Source organism: Amblyraja radiata, unplaced genomic scaffold, assembly GCF_010909765.2.
Source record: "Amblyraja radiata isolate CabotCenter1 unplaced genomic scaffold, sAmbRad1.1.pri S69, whole genome shotgun sequence".
NCBI lineage: Eukaryota > Metazoa > Chordata > Chondrichthyes > Rajiformes > Rajidae > Amblyraja > Amblyraja radiata.
Genome location: NW_022630163.1, coordinates 21,946 through 45,283, shown reverse-complemented (window position 1 = coordinate 45,283; position 23,338 = coordinate 21,946).

Here is a 23,338-nt window from a genome sequence, read left to right as displayed (position 1 = left end):
GTCCCTCCCCCTCCCTCCAGCAGGGGCAGCAGAGAGAATGGTGAATTGTGTAAAAACATTAATATATCTGTCATTTTTCATCGACGGGTAAAATCCTCGGCACACATGCGGCGGAGGGGGGCTCTGAGCAAGGTGGCCAAAAACGACGGCCGTAGGCGGTGGCGTTCTCTCGGAAATTGTAGTACAGAAGGCCAAAAGCAGTCAAGAATAGAGATTTAGTAATATAGATAAAAGGATCAGAGAGAAGAAAGCACATTTGTTTTAAACATCTTTGTTTGTGCCACAATACAGATAAGGAGAAAGATTTCACATCGAAACATCCTTTTTATATTTCAATGCAGACCAGAAGATATAATTATTAGTAAAAAGTAAAAGAAGGTAGATAGGCTAGTATTTACTGTAAATAAAGACTATTCCTGGCATTTTTGTGTGAAATTTTTCAAATCACAGCATGAAAATGTATTGTTCTGTCAATGTTTGATTCAATACTTAGCCTGGCCAAATCCACAAGACGTTCCTGAGACATTGTAGACCTTAAATGATTCTTAATCAGATTGAGTTTGCCAAATGCCCTGCGTCTCCACACACCTACACCCACCCACACCAACCCTGCGTCTACACACACGAACTGTGTGTGTTGTGAGCCATGTCTTCCAAGAAGCGCACGTATAGTGACCTCTCTGCAGAAGCGACTGTTGCTGGAATTGTTAACAGTATTCTGAAGCTAACACAAACATTTGTAAACAGGTCACCAAGTATGTACTCTGTTAACAAGTTCAACAGATCTAATCGTTTTCTCTGCATTTACAAAATTCACACTCCCACTAACACACACACTCAGACACACGCTCACTCACCCACTCACATACACCCACCCAACACCCACACACACACCCACTCACTCACATGTGAACACACACGCACCCACTCACACACGCACGCACCCACCCACGTGCACGCTCCCACCCACACGCACCCCCTCACACACGCACCCCCTCACACACACCCACACCCACTCACACACACCCACCCTCACACACACCCACACCCACTCACACACACCCACCCTCACGCACACCCACATCCTCACACACCGACCCACTGCCCCACCCACACCCACAGGCCCACCCACACACCCACACACACACACACCCACTGACCCACCCACACCCACTGACCCACCCACACCCACCCACACCCACTGACCCACCCACACCCACTGACCCACCTACACCACTGACCCACCTACACCCACTGACCCACCCACACCACTGACCCACCCACCCACTGACCCACCCACACCCACTTACCCACCCACACCACTGACCCACCCACACCACTGACCCACCTACACCCACTGACCCACCCACACCACTGACCCACCCACACCCACTGACCCACCCACACCCACTGACCCACCTACACCTACTGACCCACACACACCACTGACCCACCTACACCACTGACCCACCTACACCCACTGACCCACCCACACCACTGGCCCACCCACACCCACTGACCCACCCACACCCACTGACCCACCTACACCCACTGACCCACACACACCACTGACCCACCTACACCACTGACCCACCTACACCACTGACCCACCCACACCACTGACCCACCCACACCACTGACCCACCCACACCACTGACCCACCTACACCGACTGACCCACCCACACCACTGACCCACCTACACCCACTGACCCACACACACCACTGACCCACCTACACCCACTGACCCACCCACACCCACTGACCCACCCACACCACTGACCCACTCACACCGACTGACCCACCCACACCCACTGACCCACCCACACCACTGACCCACCCACACCACTGACCCACCTACACCACTGACCCACACACACCACTGATCCACCCACACCCACTGACCCACCCACACCACTGACCCACCTACACCCACTGACCCACCCACACCACGGACCCACCTACACCACTGACCCACACACACCACTGACCCACCCACACCACTGACCCACCCACACCACTGACCCACCTACACCCACTGACCCACACACACCACTGATCCACCCACACCCACTGACCCACACACACCACTGACCCACCCTCATCATTGATCCATCCACACCCACTCACGCACCCACTGACTCACCCACACCCACTGACCCACGCACACCCACTCACGCACCCACTGACTCACCCACACCCACTGACCCACCTACACCCACTGACCCACCCACACCCAGGCCCAGACAACTGAAACAGCAGCGGCTGCCCTCTCCCCGGGCCGGGCCTCCGCAGCCACTGTCGCCGACCTTCACTGTGTCTCCGAGACAACCGACGCTGCTGGCCGTATCTCTACTCCAGCCCCCCCCCCCACGGGCCTCCAGCAGCGATTCCGCCCGCCGACCCTCCCTCGCCTCTCCAGCGGCCACCAGTGGCCAGAGCCGTCACCTCACCACAGTTCCCCGCTCAGCACCAGACCCACAACCTCCACCATGCCGACAGCACGAGGTCTGTCTCTGCTGGGTCCCAGACCCCCCACCCCTCCTTCAGGGAAGATCCATCAGTGGTCATGATTCTTCCCCTTCCCCCTCTTTAAATCAGCTCACCCCGATCACACACCCGCCAGTTTAAATTCCCCGCTTTATTATGGATAACAATTTCTACGAATTACGATATATAAAACTATGTCGCCTCACACAAAATGTGAATGCTAGTCTTCACAGTATATCTGCAAACATTTTCTGAGATTTCAGGAAATTCCCGGCCCCCCTCCTTCGGCTCCCGGGTCCCCTTTTAGAGCTCGGGCCGGGTACGATGTACCCCTGCACTACTCTCTCATAGGCCCTGTGAATATGTACGTGCATACGTGAACAAAATACTGTATGTGGTGTGTACCTTTGATAGGTTCCTAAAAATGGGTTCAACAAATTGGTCCCAGCAGCCCCAGATTTGATGCCCATTGTTGACAGTTGAACAATTATCATCCTCTGGAGTGTTAAAACGACCTCTGGAAGCTGCCTGCCTGTCTTCCAAGAGAATGGATTCAATGCTACAGAAAGTAAACAAACATGCACTTAATACCCATTGAATGATGTGTTAATTGTCAGCCTGCAAGGATGAGAAAGGAAAACACACAGAAGAGAAACAAATTGGGAATTGTAAAACAAATACAATGCTAATTGCCTGCATTCCCGCATATTTAATGTAGCAGCTTTTGGAGACAAGGTTCGAACTTCAAACACATAACCTGTGAAAGGTGTCTGCTAGAATATGGAAGAGGTGCTGCAGAATATCATTAACAACTTGTTTGCCTGCATCCCTGCAAGAAAATTACATAGATCTAAACGGTTATTGCAGGAAAAATGATGAACTTTTACATCTAAATGAACCTGTCCAAATTGCAATCATGGCTAAAAGAAAATTGTTGAGCTACTGAACTAAAGAAATTAAGCAGTTACTCACAAGTGTAGTCAGGATACCCTCTATCACAAGCAGTACCTGGAACAGCAAGTTGACAAAGCCCATCACAAACCATAGGAAACTGGGGACATTAGATGATCTCCAAAGACCTTGGCACATCAACCAGAAACAAGCAGAATAACTGTAGAGGGAGAAACAGCAGCAGATGAGAAGATTCTACATTCACCTCAAAATATCAAGCACTGGATGGACAGGGCCTGGAAAAATAACTCTAGGCTCAATGTTTCCAGGTCATTTTATCGTCACATGTACCAATTAAGGCACAGTGAAATTCAAATATCTGCAGTAGTGAATCCCACAGGGTAGAAGATTAATTGACTATTTTCATTATCAAACTGGCACAGCAACATGCCAGCTATATCAAAGCCAACACTTCACACAAACAGCGAACTCCCGGACTGAGTTGCCAAATGCTGTAACTCTTACCATGGGCATCAAACCCTGCACACAAACAGTGAACTCCCTCACAGAGTTGCCCACCAAACATTTACTCTTTACTATGGGCATCCTGGCTGATCCGCTGAGTTACTCCAGCACTCTCTGAAACGTCACCTATCCATGTTCTCCACAGATGCAGCCTGACCCACTGAGTTACTCCAGCACTCTGTGAAACGTCACCTACCATGTTCTCCACAGATGCTGCCTGACCCACTGAGTTACTCCAGCACTCTGTGAAACGTCACCTATCCATGTTCTCCACAGATGCTGCCTGACCCGCTGAGTTACTTCAGCACTCTGTGAAACGTCACCTATCCATGTTCTCCACAGATGCTGCCTGACCAGCTGAGTTACTCCAGCACTCTGTGAAACGTCACCTATCCATGTTCTCCACAGATGCTGCCTGACACGCTGAGTTACTCGAAAAATTCAGGATTTTTTTTTGTAAACCAGCAACTGCAGTTCCTTGATTTTTATCCCAAATCTTCCCTGGTTTTAAGGATTTTACAAACTTTGGCATCTGTACAATGGGTGCATTACAGGGAAAGGAAACAGGTCACAGACCAATAAATATCCATTTTATAGTGAAGAGCACAATTATATCTAATTTGTAGACAGCTCTCCCAATGTGCAGTAAATTCATATATCAGTCTGAAGAAGGGTTTCGGCCCGAAACATTGCCTATTTCCTTCGCTCCATAGATCCTGCTGCACCCGCTGAGTTCCTCCAGTACTTTTGTCTGCCTTCGATTTTCCAGTATCTGCAGTTCCTTCTGAAGCAAAAAAAAATCATATTACAGGTCACTACAATTTGTGGTCCACACTCCCACCGTGTGGTGATTCGCTGTACTGCAGGCCCGTCCACTTTGTGGTCAACACTCCCACCGTGTTGTGATCCGCTGCACTGCAGGCCCATCTGGTGGGTGGACAAAGTACTGGTTTGAAGGTACACAAAAATGCTGGAGAAACTCAGCGGGTGCAGCAGCATCTATGGAGCGAAGGAAATATGTGACGTTTCGGGCCGAAACCCTTCTTCAGACTGATGGGGGGTGGGGGGGAGAAGGAAGGAAAAAGAGAGGAGGAGGAGCCCGAGGGCGGGTGGATGGGAGGAGGCAGCTGGAGGGTTAATGAAGGGGAGGAGACAGCCAGGGCTAACAAAATTGGGAGAATTCAATGTTCATGCCCGCGGGACGCAGGATACCCAGGCGGAATATGAGGTGCTGTTCCTCCAATTTCCAGTGTTGCTCACTCTGGCAATGGAGGGGACCCAGGACAGAGAGGTCGGATTGGGAATGGGAGGGGGAGTTGAAGTGCTGAGCCACCGGGAGTTCAGGTAGGTTCTTGCGGACTGGGCGGAGGTGTTCGGCGAAACGATCGCCCAACCTCCGCATAGTCTCACCGATGTAAATCAGCTGACATCTAGAGCAGCGGATGCAGTAGATGAGGTTGGAGGAGATACAGGTGAACCTTTGTCGCACCTGGAACGACTGCTTGGGTCCTTGAATGGAGTCGAGGGGGGAAGTAAAGGGACAGGTGTTGCATTTCTTGCGGTTGCAACGGAAAGTGCCCGGGGAGGGGGTGGTACGGGAGGAAGGGAAGAATTGACAAGGGAGTTGCGGAGGGAGCGGTCTTTGCGGAAGGCAGACATGGGGGAGATGGGAAGATGTGGCGAGTGGTGGGGTCACGTTCGAGGTGGCGAAAATGGCGGAGGATTTGTTGTATTTGCCGGCTTCTGGGGTGAAAGGTGAGGACTAGGGGGACTCTGCCTGTGTTGCGAGTGCGGGGATGGGGAGAGAGAGCAGTGTTGCGGGGTATGGAAGAGACCCTAGTGCGAGCCTCATCTATGGTGGAGGAAGGGAATCCCCGTTCCCTGTAGAATGAGAACATTTCCGATGCCCTGGTGTGGAACGTCTCATCCTGGGAGCAGATGCGGCGTAGACTGAGGAATTGGGAGTAGGGGATGGAGTCCTTACATGAGGCAGGGTGGGAAGATGGGTAGTCCAGATAGCCATGTGAGTCAGTGGGTTTGTAGTGTATGTCGGTCAGAAGTCTATCCCCTGCGATGGAGATGGTGAGGTCAAGGAATGGTAGGGAAGTGTCGGAAATGGTCCAGGTGTATTTGAGTGCACGATGGAAGTTGGTGGTGAAGCGGATGAAGTCAGTCAGTTGTGTGTGGGTGCAGGAGGTGGCCCCAAAGCAGTCGTCGATGCAACGGAGGTGGAGGTCGGGGATGGGGCCCTGGTACGTGTTGAACAAGGATTGCTCGACGTAACCGACAAAGAGGCAGGCGTATCTGTGGTCCATGCATGTACCCATAGCTACGCCTAGTATTTGGAGGAAATGGGAGGAGTCAAACGTGGTTATTGAGGATAAGGACCAGCTCCGATACGCGGAGGAGAGTGTCAGTGGCCGGGTATAGGTTGATTCTCTGGTCGAGGAAGAACCGGAGGGCTTTGAGACCATCCTTTACACTCGTTCCGGGCGGCCCACCTGTATTACACTCGCTCCCGGGCCCCACAACTGTATTACACTCGCTCCCGGGCCCCGCAACTGTATTACACTCGCTCCCAGGCCCCACAACTGTATTACACTCGCTCCCGGGCTCCACAACTGTATTACACACGCTCCCGGGCCCCACAACTGTATTACACCCGCTCCCGGGCCCCACAACTGTATTACACTCGCTCCCGGGCCCCACAACTGTATTACACTCGCTCCCGGCCCCACAACTGTATTACACTCGCTCCCGGGCCCCACAACTGTATTACACTCGCTCCCGGGCCCGACAACTGTATTACACTCGCTCCCGGGCGGACAAACTGTAATACACTCGCTACCGGGTGGATCAACTAGTTATGTTACAAAACGTACCTTCAGCAGCGCTGCAGTTCTACCACTGGCCCTGTGTGTGATTTTGGCATGTTTGAGGGGGGGGCGGAGTTAAAACACGGTTTTCTCTTACCTTGTCCTGGATTATATTTTGTCGGAGTCCAAGCGTTTCCTGAAGAATCGTTCCGACGGCCGTTCTTTGCCTTTTTTTTTAATCGCCCGACAATTTCAACGCTGGAGTCATTTTAAAACCAGCTTCTAAAGCCGTCAACGCCAACAACGGGGACGGATTTAATGTAGGTGACAGGTAAAATAAAGTAGTTTATTTTTATGTATAAAAGTGGTCTTTAAGATGCCTTTAGTGCACATTTTAAGTAGCGAAACGGCGATTTAGTCCCCAAACCAACCGGCATGCCGATATGGGGGTATAAATTACCACAACCTCAGCATTCCAAATGGTCCCGTTCCAGTAAAACCCACTCGCAAGTTGATTTAAATGGCCATTAATTTACAGGTATTAAATTCCTTCCATTTGTCCTATAAATCCATGACAATGAGATTTAAAACACATGTTTTATTGTGAATTATTGTGTGAATGTTATTTGGACACTTAGGCTATTTAAAAATGTTAATCTATTCTTAAGAAATGGATAGATGTTTAGATCCAGTAATTTAATTTTGTAATTAGCCACAATTAGGTAACTAACTGATTATATGCTTTAATTTCAAGTCATCTTAGTAAGATTGTTTCATATTTGTTTCAGAATGCTTCAATCTATAATAACTGAAAATTTATTTCAGTTCTCTTAATTTTTAATAAAGTTGTAGGCTTTTGACTGTCCTCGATCACAGCTTTTGTGTTCAGTCAATGGAAAAGCAATAGTGAACAAGTTGCTGATTTCCGAATATGAAAATGGCCATAACTTTTTTTAATACTGAAGATATGAAAGATAATCAGGTGTCAAATTAAACTTCGTTTTATGCTTTATCGAATGGGATAAATTAAAGACTTGGTTTTTTAAATCGCAAAATTTTGTAACTGTATTAATGTACACTGTAAACTGTAAAATTTTGTAAACTGGATTACACTCGCTCCCGGGCCCCACAACTGTATTACACTCGCTCCCGGGCCCTACAACTGTATTACACTCGCTCCCGGGCCCTACAACTGTATTACACTCGCTCCCGGGTCCCACAACTGTATTACACTCGCTCCCGGGCCCCGCAACTGTATTACGCTCGCTCCCGGGCCCCACAACTGTATTACCCTCGCTCCCGGGTCCCACAACTGTATTACACTCGCTCCCGGGCCCCGCAACTGTATTACACTCGCTCCCGGGCCCCACAACTGTATTACACTCGCTACCGGGCCCCACAACTGTATTACACTCGCTCCCGGGCCCCACAACTGTATTACACTCGCTCCCGGGCCCCACAACTGTATTACACTCGCTCCCGGGCCCCACAACTGTATTACCCTCGCTCCCGGGCCCCACAACTGTATTACACTCGCTTCCGGGCCCCACAACTATATTACACTCGCTCCCGGGCGGATAAACTGTATTACACTCGCTCCCGGGTCCTACAACTGTATTACACTCGCTCCCGGGCCCCGCAACTGTATTACACTCGCTCCCGGGCCCCGCAACTGTATTACGCTCGCTCCCGGGCCCCACAACTGTATTACCCTCGCTCCCGGGTCCCACAACTGTATTACACTCGCTCCCGGGCCCCGCAACTGTATTACACTCGCTCCCGGGCCCCACAACTGTATTACACTCGCTACCGGGCCCCACAACTGTATTACACTCGCTCCCGGGCCCCACAACTGTATTACACTCGCTCCCGGGCCCCGCAACTGTATTACACTCGCTCCCGGGCCCCGCAACTGTATTACACTCGCTCCCGGGCCCCACAACTTTATTACACTCGCTCCCGGGCCCCACAACTGTATTACACTCGCTCCCGGGCGGATAAAATGTATTACACTCGCTCCCGGGCCCCACAACTGTATTACACTCGCTCCCGGGCCCCACAATTGTATTAGACTCGCTCCCGGGCCCCACAACTGTATTGCACTCGCTCCCTGGCCCCACAACTGTATTACACGCGCTCCCGGGCGGATAAGCTGCATTACACTCGCTCCAGGGCCCCAAAACTATATTACACTCGCTCCCGGGTCCTACAACTGTATTACACTCGCTGCCGGGCGGCCCAACTGTATTACACTCGCTCCCGCGCCCTACAACTGTATTACACTCGCTCGCGGGCGGCCCAACTGTATTACACTCGCTCCCGGGCCCCACAACTGTATTACACTCGCTCCCGGGCCCCACAACTGTATTACACTCGCTCCCGGCCCCACAACTGTAATACGCTCATTCCCGGGCCCCACAACTGTATTACACTCGCTCCCGGGCCCCACAACTGTAATACGCTCGCTCCCGGGCCCCACAACTGTATTACACTCGCTCCCGGGCCCCACAACAGTATTGCACTCGCTCCCGGGCCCCACAACTGTATTACACTCGCTCCCGGGCCCCACAACTGTATTACAGTCGCTCCCGGGCGGATAAACTGTATTACACTCGCTCCCGGTCCCCACAACTGTATTACACTCGCTCCCGGGCGGATAAACTGTATTACACTCGCTCCCGGGCCCCACAACTGTATTACACTCGCTCCGGGGCCCCACAACTGTATTACACGCGCTCCCGGGCACCACAACTGTATTACACTCGCTCCCGGGCCACACAAATGTATTACAATCGCTCCGGGGCCCCACAACTGTATTACACGCGCTCCCGGGCCCCACAACTGTATTACACTCGCTCCCGGGCCCCACACCTGTATTACACTCGCTCCCGTCCCCACAACTGTATTACACCCGCTCCCGGGCCCCACAACTGTATTACACTCGCTCCCGGGCCCCACAACTGTATTACACTCGCTCCCGGCCCCACAACTGTATTACACTCGCTCCCGGGCCCCACAACTGTATTACACTCGCTCCCAGGCCCGACAACTGTATTACACTCGCTCCCGGGCGGACAAACTGTAATACACTCGCTACCGGGTGGATCAACTAGTTATGTTACAAAACGTACCTTCAGCAGCGCTGCAGTTCTACCACTGGCCCTGTGTGTGATTTTGGCATGTTTGAGGGGGGGGCGGAGTTAAAACACGGTTTTCTCTTACCTTGTCCTGGATTATATTTTGTCGGAGTCCAAGCGTTTCCTGAAGAATCGTTCCGACGGCCGTTCTTTGCCTTTTTTTTAAATCGCCCGACAATTTCAACGCTGGAGTCATTTTAAAACCAGCTTCTAAAGCCGTCAACGCCAACAACGGGGACGGATTTAATGTAGGTGACAGGTAAAATAAAGTAGTTTATTTTTATGTATAAAAGTGGTCTTTAAGATGCCTTTAGTGCACATTTTAAGTAGCGAAACGGCGATTTAGTCCCCAAACCAACCGGCATGCCGATATGGGGGTATAAATTACCACAACCTCAGCATTCCAAATGGTCCCGTTCCAGTAAAACCCACTCGCAAGTTGATTTAAATGGCCATTAATTTACAGGTATTAAATTCCTTCCATTTGTCCTATAAATCCATGACAATGAGATTTAAAACACATGTTTTATTGTGAATTATTGTGTGAATGTTATTTGGACACTTAGGCTATTTAAAAATGTTAATCTATTCTTAAGAAATGGATAGATGTTTAGATCCAGTAATTTAATTTTGTAATTAGCCACAATTAGGTAACTAACTGATTATATGCTTTAATTTCAAGTCATCTTAGTAAGATTGTTTCATATTTGTTTCAGAATGCTTCAATCTATAATAACTGAAAATTTATTTCAGTTCTCTTAATTTTTAATAAAGTTGTAGGCTTTTGACTGTCCTCGATCACAGCTTTTGTGTTCAGTCAATGGAAAAGCAATAGTGAACAAGTTGCTGATTTCCGAATATGAAAATGGCCATAACTTTTTTTAATACTGAAGATATGAAAGATAATCAGGTGTCAAATTAAACTTCGTTTTATGCTTTATCGAATGGGATAAATTAAAGACTTGGTTTTTTAAATCGCAAAATTTTGTAACTGTATTAATGTACACTGTAAACTGTAAAATTTTGTAAACTGGATTACACTCGCTCCCGGGCCCCACAACTGTATTACACTCGCTCCCGGGCCCTACAACTGTATTACACTCGCTCCCGGGCCCTACAACTGTATTACACTCGCTCCCGGGTCCCACAACTGTATTACACTCGCTCCCGGGCCCCACAACTGTATTACACTCGCTCCCGGGCCCCACAACTGTATTACACTCGCTCCCGGACCCCGCAACTGTATTACACTCGCTCCCGGACCCCGCAACAGTATTACACTCGCTCCCGGGCCCCACAACTGTAATACACTCGCTACCGGGCCCCACAACTGTATTACACTCGCTCCCGGGCCCCACAACTGTATTACACTCGCTCCCGGGCCCCACAACTGTATTACACTCGCTCCCGGGCCCCACAACTGTATTACACTCGCTCCCGGGCCCCACAACTGTATTACACTCGCTTCCGGGCCCCACAACTATATTACACTCGCTCCCGGGCGGATAAACTGTATTACACTCGCTCCCGGGTCCTACAACTGTATTACACTCGCTCCCGGGCCCCGCAACTGTATTACACTCGCTCCCGGGCCCCGCAACTGTATTACACTCGCTCCCGGGCCCCACAACTTTATTACACTCGCTCCCGGGCCCCACAACTGTATTACACTCGCTCCCGGGCGGATAAAATGTATTACACTCGCTCCCGGGCCCCACAACTGTATTACACTCGCTCCCGGGCCCCACAATTGTATTAGACTCGCTCCCGGGCCCCACAACTGTATTGCACTCGCTCCCTGGCCCCACAACTGTATTACACGCGCTCCCGGGCGGATAAACTGCATTACACTCGCTCCAGGGCCCCAAAACTATATTACACTCGCTCCTGGGCCCTACAACTGTATTACACTCGCTGCCGGGCGGCCCAACTGTATTACACTCGCTCCCGGGCCCTACAACTGTATTACACTCGCTCGCGGGCGGCCCAACTGTATTACACTCGCTCCCGGGCCCCACAACTGTATTACACTCGCTCCCGGGCCCCACAACTGTATTACACTCGCTCCCGGCCCCACAACTGTAATACGCTCGTTCCCGGGCCCCACAACTGTATTACACTCGCTCCCGAGCCACACAACTGTAATACGCTCGCTCCCGGGCCCCACAACTGTATTACACTCGCTCCCGGGCCCCACAACAGTGTTACACTCGCTCCCGGGCCCCACAACTGTATTACACTCGCTCCCGGGCCCCACAACTGTATTACAGTCGCTCCCGGGCGGATAAACTGTATTACACTCGCTCCCGGTCCCCACAACTGTATTACACTCGCTCCCGGGCGGATAAACTGTATTACACTCGCTCCCGGGCCCCACAACTGTATTACACTCGCTCCGGGGCCCCACAACTGTATTACACGCGCTCCCGGGCACCACAACTGTATTACACTCGCTCCCGGGCCACACAAATGTATTACAATCGCTCCGGGGCCCCACAACTGTATTACACGCGCTCCCGGGCCCCACAACTGTATTACACTCGCTCCCGGGCCCCACACCTGTATTACACTCGCTCCCGTCCCCACAAATGTATTACACTCGCTCCCGGGCCCCACAACTGTATTACGCTCGCTCCCGGGCCCCACAACTGTAATACACTCGCTCCCGGTCGGATAAACTGTATTACACTCGCTCCAGGGCACCACAATTGTATTACACTCGCTCCCGGGCCCCACAACTGTATTACACTCGCTCCCGGACCCCACAATTGTAATACACTCGCTCCCGGGCCCCCAACTGTATTACACTCGCTCCCGGGCCCTACAACTGTAATACACTCGTTCCCGGGCCCCCAACTGTATTACACTCGCTCCCGGGCCCCACAACTGTATTACACTCGTTCCCGGGCCCCACAACTGTATTACACTCGTTCCCGGGCCCCACAACAGTATTACATTCGCTCCCGGGCTGATAAACTGTATTACACTCGCTCCCGGGCCCGACAACTGTATTACACTCGCTCCCGGGCCCCACAACTGTATTAAACTCGCTCCCGGCCCAACAACTGTAATAAACTCGTTCCCGAGACCCACATCTGTATTACACTCGCTCCCGGGCCCCACAATTGTATTACACTCGCTCCCGGGCCCCACAACTGTATTACACTCGCTCCCGGGCCCCACAACTGTATTACACTCGCTCCCGGGCCCCACAACTGTATTACACTCGCTCCCGGGCCCCACAAATGTATGACACTCGCTCCCGGGCCCCACATCTGTATTACACTCGCTCCCGGCCCCACAAATGTATTACACTCGCTCCCGGGCGGATACACTGTATTACACTCGTTTCCGGCCCCACAACTGTATTACACTTGCTCCCGGGCCCCACAACTGTGTTACACTCGCTCCCGTGCCCCACAACTGTAATACACTCGCTCCCGGTCCCCACAACTGTAATACACTCGCTCCCGGGCGGATAAACAGTATTACACTCGCTCCCGGGCTCCACAATTGTATTACACTCGCTCCCGGGCCCCACAACTGTATTACGCTCGCTCCCGGACCCCACAACTGTAATACACTCGCTCCCGGGCGGATAAACTGTATTACACTCGCTCCCGGGCGGATAAACTGTATTACACTCGCTCCCGGGCGGTAAACTGTATTACACTCGCTCCCGGGCCCCACAACTGTATTACACTCGCTCCCGGGCGGCCCAACTGTATTACACTCGCTCCCGGGCCCCACAACTGGATTACACTCGCTCCCGGGCCCTACAAGTGTATTACACTCGCTCCTGGGCGGCCCAACTGTATTACACTCGCTCCCGGGCCCCACAACTGTAATACACTCGTTCCCGGGCCCCCAACTGTATTACACTCGCTCCCGGGCCCCCAACTGTATTACACTCGTTCCCGGGCCCCACAACTGTATTACACTCGCTCCCGGCCCCACAACTGTATTACATTCGCTCCCGGGCTGATAAACTGTATTACACTCGCTCCCGGGCCCGACAACTGTATTACACTCGCTCCCGGGCCCCACAACTGTATTAAACTCGCTCCCGGCCCAACAACTGTAATAAACTCGTTCCCGAGACCCACAACTTTATTACACCTGCTCCCGGGCCCCACAATTGTATTACACTCGCTCCCGGGCCCCACAACTGTATTACACTCGCTCCCGGGCCCCACAACTGTATTACACTCGCTCCCGGGCCCCACAACTGTATGACACTCGCTCCCGGGCCCCACATCTGTATTACACTCGCTCCCGGCCCCACAAATGTATTACACTCGCTCCTGGGCGGATATACTGTATTACACTCGTTTCCGGCCCCACAACTGTATTACACTTGCTCCCGAGCCCCACAACTGTGTTACGCTCGCTCCCGGTCCCCACAACAGTAATACACTCGCTCCCGGGCGGATAAACAGTATTACACTCGCTCCCGGGCTCCACAACTGTATTACACTCGCTTCCGGGCCCCACAACTATATTACACTCGCTCCCGGGCGGATAAACTGTATTACACTCGCTCCCGGGCCCCACAACTGTATTACACTCGCTCCCGGGCGGATAAACTGCAGCTTTCGACGCCCGTTAACCTCCCGCCTCCGACTTTCTCCCCGACCCCCCCTCTCTCCCCATCCCTCTGACTCCATCCCCCCACACTCTCTCTCCCTCTGTCTCTTCCCCTCCCTCTCTCTCCCCTCTCTCTTTGCCCCCCCCCCCTCAATCCCTCTTGGTCCCCCCCACTTCCTCCCCCCCTGTCTCCCTCCCCCCTCCCTCTCTATCTCTTCCCCCTCTCTCTCCCCCCTCGCTTCCTACTTGGACAGCATGCAAACAAAATATTGTCACTGTTTCTCAGTACATGTGACAATAATAAGTGTGGGCACAATAGTGCAGCTGGTAGAACCGCTGGCTCACAGCGCCGGAGACTCTGGTTCGATTCTAACCACGGCCACTGTTTGTGTGGAGTTTGCATGTTTTGTTATGATAGCGTGTGTTTCCTCCCACATCCCTATGGCATGCTGGCATGAACATCAATTGCCCTCTGTAAATGTGCCCCTAGTATGCAAAACGCCAGATAACATAAAACTAGTGTGAGCGGGTGATCGATTGATGAGCGGCATGGACTCGCTGGGCCAAAGGGCCTGTTTGCATACTGTGCCTCTGAACTCTGAACGCTGAAGCTAAAGTGTGAAAATAAGTCGCGTTTTATGTCGCAACGGTGTATTCTGTCAACAGGTGTTGACATTGTGTCCATCCAGAATCAAGAAGAGAATGCACCCGTGGGATTGAACAGTGGGAGAGGGACAATTGTTGTGAGTCAGCGCATTGTTTAGATGCCGCAGGGAATAAGTTACAGCAACAGCCTGGGGACCATTGTCAGGGCAAGTCGAGGACCACAGCCGGGTCTCCCTCCCTCCGTGCAGGGTGCGGGTAGATCCGGCTCGTAGCCTGACAGCAACACGCTGATCGGAGCATCTCATCTCCGTCATGTGGTCTGCCTTTTAGCAGAGTGGGGTGGGGACACTCCAAGTGCAGCTATCTAAGAGGAAAACAGACAACCCTTGATAATTCCATTATTTTGATTCATCACAGCTCCTCCAATGTCTCCGATGACGGAGCTCCTGGAAAGGTGTGATGTATCGCAGCTGCTGCATTTGTCAAATCATTATCGCCAGAGGCTGGAAGAGGCGATTCAAGAGGCGGTGGGGAATGTCGTATTCGTTCTAGCATACAAGAGATATTTCAGTGAGCAAGAGTACAAAGTAGGGAGAGGAATGGATGAGTGGGTAACTTCAGCTGATACTCAAATGTTTTCATGCACAAATATTGTGGGCCGAAGGGTTCATTCTTGTGCTGTACCGCTTGTATTGAGTCGAGTCGTATGCATGTCAAGGTACAACACATGTTTATTAAAGTCCACTCACTCACAGCATTCATCTGCATGGTGTTACAGTAACTAGCAGGTACTCACACTAATTACCAATAAACATAATATTACATAGTGTCCAAGCAAAGATACTATAAACCTACTATAAACATAGTAAACACAAACTGTTCCCCTGCAACGCTGATTACACTGCGAGAGGCATAACTGAAGTCGGGCTTACTGAAATGGCGGAAGTTGCGCTCCGTTGCGTACTACACGTCAGTACATTGGAATTTGCAGGAGTGGTCTATTTGCTCCACTCTAGTATCTTTGCTAATTACTTAAGCAGACTTCTGATAATATAAACCGCATAGTAGGCCAAGCTTCTACCAACAAGCATTACAAGCAGTTAGTAAGAAGTAAGCAATCTACACTTCTCTCTATAATTACAGCGCAGTCACAAAGAATATCCCGTACAGACACAAACATGCCATTATATTCAGGATGTGGGACAATACACTGACACAACCCAAAGTGTTTCAATGATTCACATCACTAGCAAATCTTCAAAACACTCACGGCACAATAGTTATATGCACATTTTAGGCATAATTAATAGGTGATCAACTTCCCTTTGCACTCTTACATCCTTGCTTTCCACCAGGTAGACAAAAATGCTGGAGAAACTCAGCGGGTGAGGCAGCATCTATGGAGTGAAGGAAATAGGTGACGTTTCGGGTCGAGACCTTTCGTCCGACTGATGTGAGGGTGGGGTGGGAGGGGAGCGGGAAGAAGAAAGGAAGAAGCGGTGACTCAGAGGCTGAGGGAGAGCAGGGAAGGGGAGGAGAAAACAGGGACAACCTGACATTGGAGAAATCAATGTTCATACCGCTGGGGTGTAAACTGCCCAAGCGGAATATGAGGTGCTGCTCCTCCAATTTTCGGTAGGCCTCACTCTGGCCATTGAGGAGGTCCAGGAGAGAAAGGTCGGATTGAGAATGGGAGGGGGAGTTGAAGTGCTGAGCCACTGGGAGATCAGGTTGGTTATTGCGAACCGAGGGGAGGTGTTGGGAGAAGCAATCGTCAAGCCTACACTTGATCTCACCGATGTAGAGCAGCTGACATCTAGAGCAGCGGATGCAATAGATGAGGTTGGAGGAGGTGCATGTGAACCTCTGCCTCACCTGGAAAGACTGCTTGGGTCCTTGAATGGAGTCAAGGGGGGGGGGGGGGGGGTAAAGCTACAAGTGTAGCATTTCCTGCGGTTGCAAGGGAAAGTGCCCGGGGAGGGGTTGGTTTGGGTGGGAAGGGAAGAATTGACCAGGGAGTTACGGAGGGAGCGTTCTCTGCGGAAAGCCGAAAGGGGAGGAGATGGGAAGATGTGGCCAGCGATGGGATCCCGTTGGAGGTGGCGAAAATGACGGAGGATTATCTATTGTATGTGATGGCTGGTAGGGTGGGAGATGCGGACAAGGGGTCTCTGCCCTTGTTACGTGTGGGGGGATGGGGAGTGAGAGCGGAACCACGGGATATAGAAGAGGCCCTGGTGAGAGCCTCATCTGTAGTAGAAGAGGGGAACCCCCGTTCCCTGAAGAATGAGGACATCTGCGATGCCCGTTCTGGAATCCACCAGTCATTTTTAATCTTCTCTGCCAAATGGATACAGCTGTCACCATCAACCCGCAGCAAGAGTGGGAGCCGCTGATGATAAAGTCACATCTGGGATCCTGCAGGTCCCCGCTGCAATGGGGGGATATCAAGAGAGACAGAGAGAGAAATAGAGATAGAGATATCAAGCGAGACAGAGATAGAGAAATAGAGAGATATCAAGAGAGACAGAGAGAGAAATTGAGAGATAGAAAGAGATAGAGAGAGATCAAGAGACAGAGATATATATATAGAGAGAGAGAGAGAAATAGAGAGAGAGATTGAGAGCGAGATAGAGAGATTTTAAGGGGAGCTGGTCGGTGATTGGATGCGATCCCCTTGACAACAGCGTAAAGGGTGGGAGGCGCAAGGAGTCGGCGACAGGATTGGAACTTGCGGGAGAGAGAAAGATGAATGATGGAGAGTGAAGAATAATACGGAGGGGAAGGATTTCTCTCTCTCTCTCGCCCAGTTCCACTTTCCACGGGGCCTCCTCCTCCTCCTCTCCCCGCCCGCCCGCCCGCTCACCGTCCAGTGCGGCTCGGGCTCGGCTCCATCTGGGCCCAGACCCGGTCTCCGGCCTCGTCGCTCCCGCTGGCGTTGGTTGATGCTCGCTCCGGCCCAGGCTGCCATCCTCTCACTCCTCCCTCCCACCTCCTGTTCCTTCACTCTCCTCGTCCCTCCATCCCTCCCCACCACACTTGTTCACTCCCTCCACTCCCACTGTGTTCCCTCATCCCCTGCTCCTCTCTATCCCTGCTCCCTCCATCCCTTCACTCCCTCCCTCCTCTAGCCTTCTTCCCTCCTTCCCCTCATTCTAGCCCTCATCTCTCCACTTCCCCAACCCCCACATATTCCTTCACTCACTCCCCCTCTCTATCCCTCCCCCCACATTCCCTCACACTCCCCCTCTCTAGCCCTCCCCCCAGCCCCACACATTCCCTCACACACGCCCCCTCTCTAGCCCTCCCCCATATCCCCTCTCACTCCCCCTCTCTATCCCTACCCCACCCCCACATAGAAACATAGAAATTAGGTGCAGGAGTAGGCCATTCGGCCTTTCGAGCCTGCACCGCCATTCAATATGATCATGGCTGATCATTCAACTCAGTATCACGTACCTGCCTTCTCTCCATAACCCCTGATCCCTTTAGCCACAAGGGCCACATCTAACTCCCTCTTAAATATAGCCAATGAACTGGCCTCGACTACCCTCTGTGGCAGGGAGTTCCAGAGATTCACCACTCTCTGTGTGAAAAAAGTTCTTCTCATCTCGGTTTTAAAGGATTTCCCCCTTATCCTTAAGCTGTGACCCCTTGTCCTGGACTTCCCCAACATCGGGAGCAATCTTCCTGCATCTAGCCTGTCCAACCCCTTAAGAATTTTGTAAGTTTCTATAAGATCCCCTCTCAATCTCCTAAATTCTAGAGAGTATAAACCAAATCTATCCAGTCTTTCTTCATAAGACAGTCCTGACATCCCAGGAATCAGTCTGGTGAACCTTCTCTGCACTCCCTCTATGGCAATAATGTATTTCCTGTTTAGGAGACCAAAACTGTACGCAATACTCCAGGTGTGGTCTCACCAAGACCCTGTACAACTGCAGTAGAACCTCCCTGCTCCTATACTCAAATCCTTTTGCTATGAAAGCTAACATACCATTCGCTTTCTTCACTGCCTGCTGCACCTGCATGCCTACTTTCAATGACTGGTGGTCCCATGACCCACAGGTGTCTTCGCTGCATTCCTCCCCTTTTTCCTAGTCGGCCACCATTTAGATAACAGTCTGCCTTTCCTGTTTTATGCCACCAAATATGGATAACCTCACCTATTCCCTCACTCACTCCCCCTCTCCTATCCCTCCCCCCTACCCCACACATCTTCCCTCACTCAACTCCCTCTCTATCCCTCCAACTACCCCCTCATTCCCCTCACCCCTTCAAAGACTCACTCTCTGCTTCAGTTTGCGAGCTTTATTTTATCTCACAAAATAAGGCTGGGGAGGGGAGAAGTGAGGGGGGTAAGGGGGAAGGGAGAAGTGAGGGGGGAAAGGGGGGAGGGGAGAAGTGAGGGGAAAGGGGGAGGGGAGAAGTGAGGGGGAAAGGGGGAGGGGAGAAGTGAGGGGAAAACGGGGAGGGGAGAAGTGAGGGGGGGAAGGGGGAGGAGAGAAGTGAGGGGGAAAGGGGGAGGGGAGAAGTGAGGGGGAAAGGGGGAGGGAGAAGTGAGGGGGAAAGGGGGAGGGAGAAGTGAGGGGGGGAAAGGGGAGGGGAGAAGTGAGGGGGAAAGGGGGAGGGAGAAGTGAGGGGGAAAGGGGGAGGAAGAAGTGAGGGGGGGAAAGGGGAGGGGAGAAGTGAGAGGGGAAAGGGGAGGGGAGAAGAGAGGGGGAAAGGGGGAGGGGGGAGGGAGAGGGGAAAGGGGAGGGGAGAAGTGAGGGGGAAAGGGGGAGGGAAGAGAGGGGAAAAGGGGGAGAAGTGAGGGGGAAAGGGGAGGGGAGAAGTGAGGGGGATAGGGGAGGAGAGAGGGGGAAAGGGGGAGGGGAGAGGTGAGGGGCGAAAGGGGGAGGGGAGAAGTGAGGGGGAAAGGGGGAGAGAGAGGAGGGGAGACAGAGGAGGAGATGAGAGAGGGGAGGGGGGAGAGAGGAGGGGGCAGAGAGAGGAGAGGGGAGGGTGGGTAGGCTGGGTGGGGAGATGGGGAGAAGAGATGCCAGGGGAAGAGAGCCCCAACTCGCAGGCACGTTTAGAGAGGGAGAGGGAGGGGGCAGAGAGAGAGAAAGAGAGGGGCAGAGACAGAGAGAGAGAAAGATAGGGGCAGAGACAGAGAGAGAGAAAGAGAGGGGCAGAGACAGAGAGAGGGGAGGAACAGAGCGGGGAAGATGGGGTCATTAGTGCGTTGCTTTTTCAAGATGTGACAACACACAAACAAATAAATGAACACACACACACACAGATCCAAGATCAGAGTTTTATAATTATGGAGATGGATAGATACAGATATAGAGGAAAGCTTAACAAGTTCAAATTTATTGCCACATGCACCAATTAAGGTCCAGTGATATTTGAGTTCCCATACATCCATACTAAGTAAAAAGCAACAAGACACACAGCCACATAAAATAAAAATGTAACAGAAACATCCACCACAGCGGAATCCACATTCCTCACTGTGATGGAAGGTAATAAAGTTCAATCATCTTCCTCGTTTGTTCACCCGTGGTCGGGGCTGTTGAACCCTCCGCAGTCGCCGCTGCCGACGGTCCGATGTCCGAAGCCGTCGCATTGGGATGATGGAAACTCCGGCGTCGGGAAGGATTGGAACACTCCGCCGCATGGAGCTCCCGAGTCGGCCTCTTCTTACCGGAGACCGCGGGCTTCACGGTGTTAAAGTCCACAGGCCCTGAGGTTGGAGCTCCTCACGGGCGATCCTCGGCAAAGGAGAAAAATCGCATCTCCGTCGAGGTAAGTGACTGAAAAAAATTTTCCCCCAATCCCCCCCCCCCCCCCCCCCTCCCCCATGTAAAAACAACCTAGAAACACTAAAACATACTTTTAAAACAAACTTAAAACTCCTAACGCCTTTCACCAGCAAGAAAAAGACAGAGGAATGACGGAGAGATGGCACACGAGGGAGCGGGGAGATGCCCGTTTAATTTGGAGAATTCAATGTTCATGTCATTGGGCTGTAAGCTTTGAGGTGCTGTCCCTCCAGTTTGCGTGTCACCTCACTCTGGCAATGGAGGAGGCCCAGGACAGAAAGATCAGTGTGGGAGTGGGAAGGGGAGTTAAAATGGTTGGCAACCGGGAGATCCAGCAGGCCTTGGTGGACCGAGCGCAACTGTAGGGTGCAATGCACGCCTAGTCCAGATACAAGGAACAGCAGATGCTGGTTTACAAACAGACACACAATCTCCTGGAGTAACTTGCACCTCTGGAGAGCATGGACAGGCAACATTCTAGGTCGGGACCCTTCTTCAGACTGCTTGGTGTGGGGGGTGGAGAAAGTTGGAATGGAGAGGTGGGAGTGGTCGCCTTATATTCCCTTCCCTCTACAAATGCCGCCTGACCCACTGAGTTCCTCCACTGCTTTAGAGGGAATGGACAGACGACATTTTCAGTCAGAACCCTTCTTCAGACTGATTGGAGAGGGTGGGGGAAGGAAGCTGGAAAAGAGAGATGGGGGCTGGACAAAGCCTGGCAAGTGATAGGTGGATACAAAATGCTGGAGTAACTCAGCGGGACAGGCAGCATCTCTAGAGAGAAGGAATGGGTGATGTTTCTGGTTGAGACCATTCTTCAGAAGTGATAGGTGGATATAGGTGAGGGAGACACAAGAAACTGCAGATACTGGAATCTTGCAGAGAACACAATTTAGTTAGATGCACAGAATCTCTTGCCCAGAGTGGGGGAATCGAGGACCACAGGACATGGGTTCAAGGTGAAGGGGAAATGATTTAATAGGAGTCTGAGGGGTAACTTTTTAACAGAGGGTGGTGGGTGTACGGAACGAGCTGACGGGAGAGGGACTTAAGGCTGGGACTATCCCAACATTTAAGAAACAGTTACAGACAGGTACATAGTTAGGCCAAGTTTGGAGGGATATGGACCAAATGCAGGCAGGTGGGACTAGTGTAGCCGGGACATGTTGGTTGGTGTGGGCAAGTTGGGCCGAAGGTCCTGTTTCCACACTGTATCACTCTATGTCTATAACACAAAGAGCTGGAGTAACTCAGCGGGTCAGGCAGCATCTGTGGAGAACATGGATAGGTACGTTTCACACAGTGCTGGAGTAACTCAGCGGGTCAGGTAGCATCTGTGGAGAACATGGATAGGTGACGTTTCACAGAGTGCTTGAGTAACTCAGCGGGTCAGGCAGCATCTGTGGAGAACATGGATAGGTGAAACCCTTGGCACACTCAACGCACACAAAGGGTCTATCTCCGGTGTGTATCCACTGGTGCTCCCGCAGCCCCCATGCTCTCTTGTCACAGTGGGAGCAGCTGCTCGCCGACGTGGGCCATCCGGTGCTGCCGCAACCCCCGCAAGCTGTCAAACGACTCACCACAATACGGGCAGTCGTAGGGCGGGCCACTGGTGTGCACATGCTGGTGAGACAGGGCGTGGGAGGCCATGGCAAAGCGCTCTCCACACACCGGGCTGGGGACAGGGCGGTTGCCGGCGTGCACCCGCTGGTGGGACAGCAGACTGGTGGAGCAGATGAAGACCTTGCCGCTCTGGACGCAGGTGTAGGGATGCTCGCCGGTGTGGGTGCGCTGGTGCTTCAGCAGGTAGTCGGAGCGGGTGAAGCACTTGCCGCATTGGGCACAGGTGTAGGGGCGCTCGCCGGTGTGGGTGCGCTGGTGCTGCAGCAGCCTGCTGGAGTTGGTGAAGCCCTTGCCGCACTGGGCACAGGTGAAGGGGCGCTCGCCGGTGTGGGAGCGCTGGTGCATCAGCAGGTTGGAGGAGCTGGTGAAGCCCTTGCCGCACTGGACGCAGGTGTAGGGACGCTCGCCGGTGTGTGTGCGCTGGTGCTTCTGCAGGCTGCCAGAGTTGGTGAAGCCCTTGCCGCACTGGGCGCAGGTGAAGGGGCGCTCGCCTGTGTGGGAGCGCTGGTGCATCAGCAGGTTGGAGGAGCTGGTGAAGCCTTTGCCGCACAGGGTGCAGGTGTAGGGGCGCTCGCCGTTGTGGGTGCGCTGGTGCTTCTGCAGGTCGCTGGAGCTGATGAAGCCCTTGCCGCACTGGGCGCAGGTGTAGGGGCGCGCGCCAGTGTGGGTGCGCTGGTGCACCAGCACGCTGCTGGACTGGGTGAAGCCCTTGCCGCACTGGGCGCAGGTGTAGGGGTACTCGCCGGTGTGGGTGCGCTGGTGCCTCAGCAGGCCGCTGTACTGGGTGAAGCTCTTGCCGCAGTCGCTGCAGGTGTAGGGCCGCTCCCTGATGTGCACGCGCCTGTGCACCTT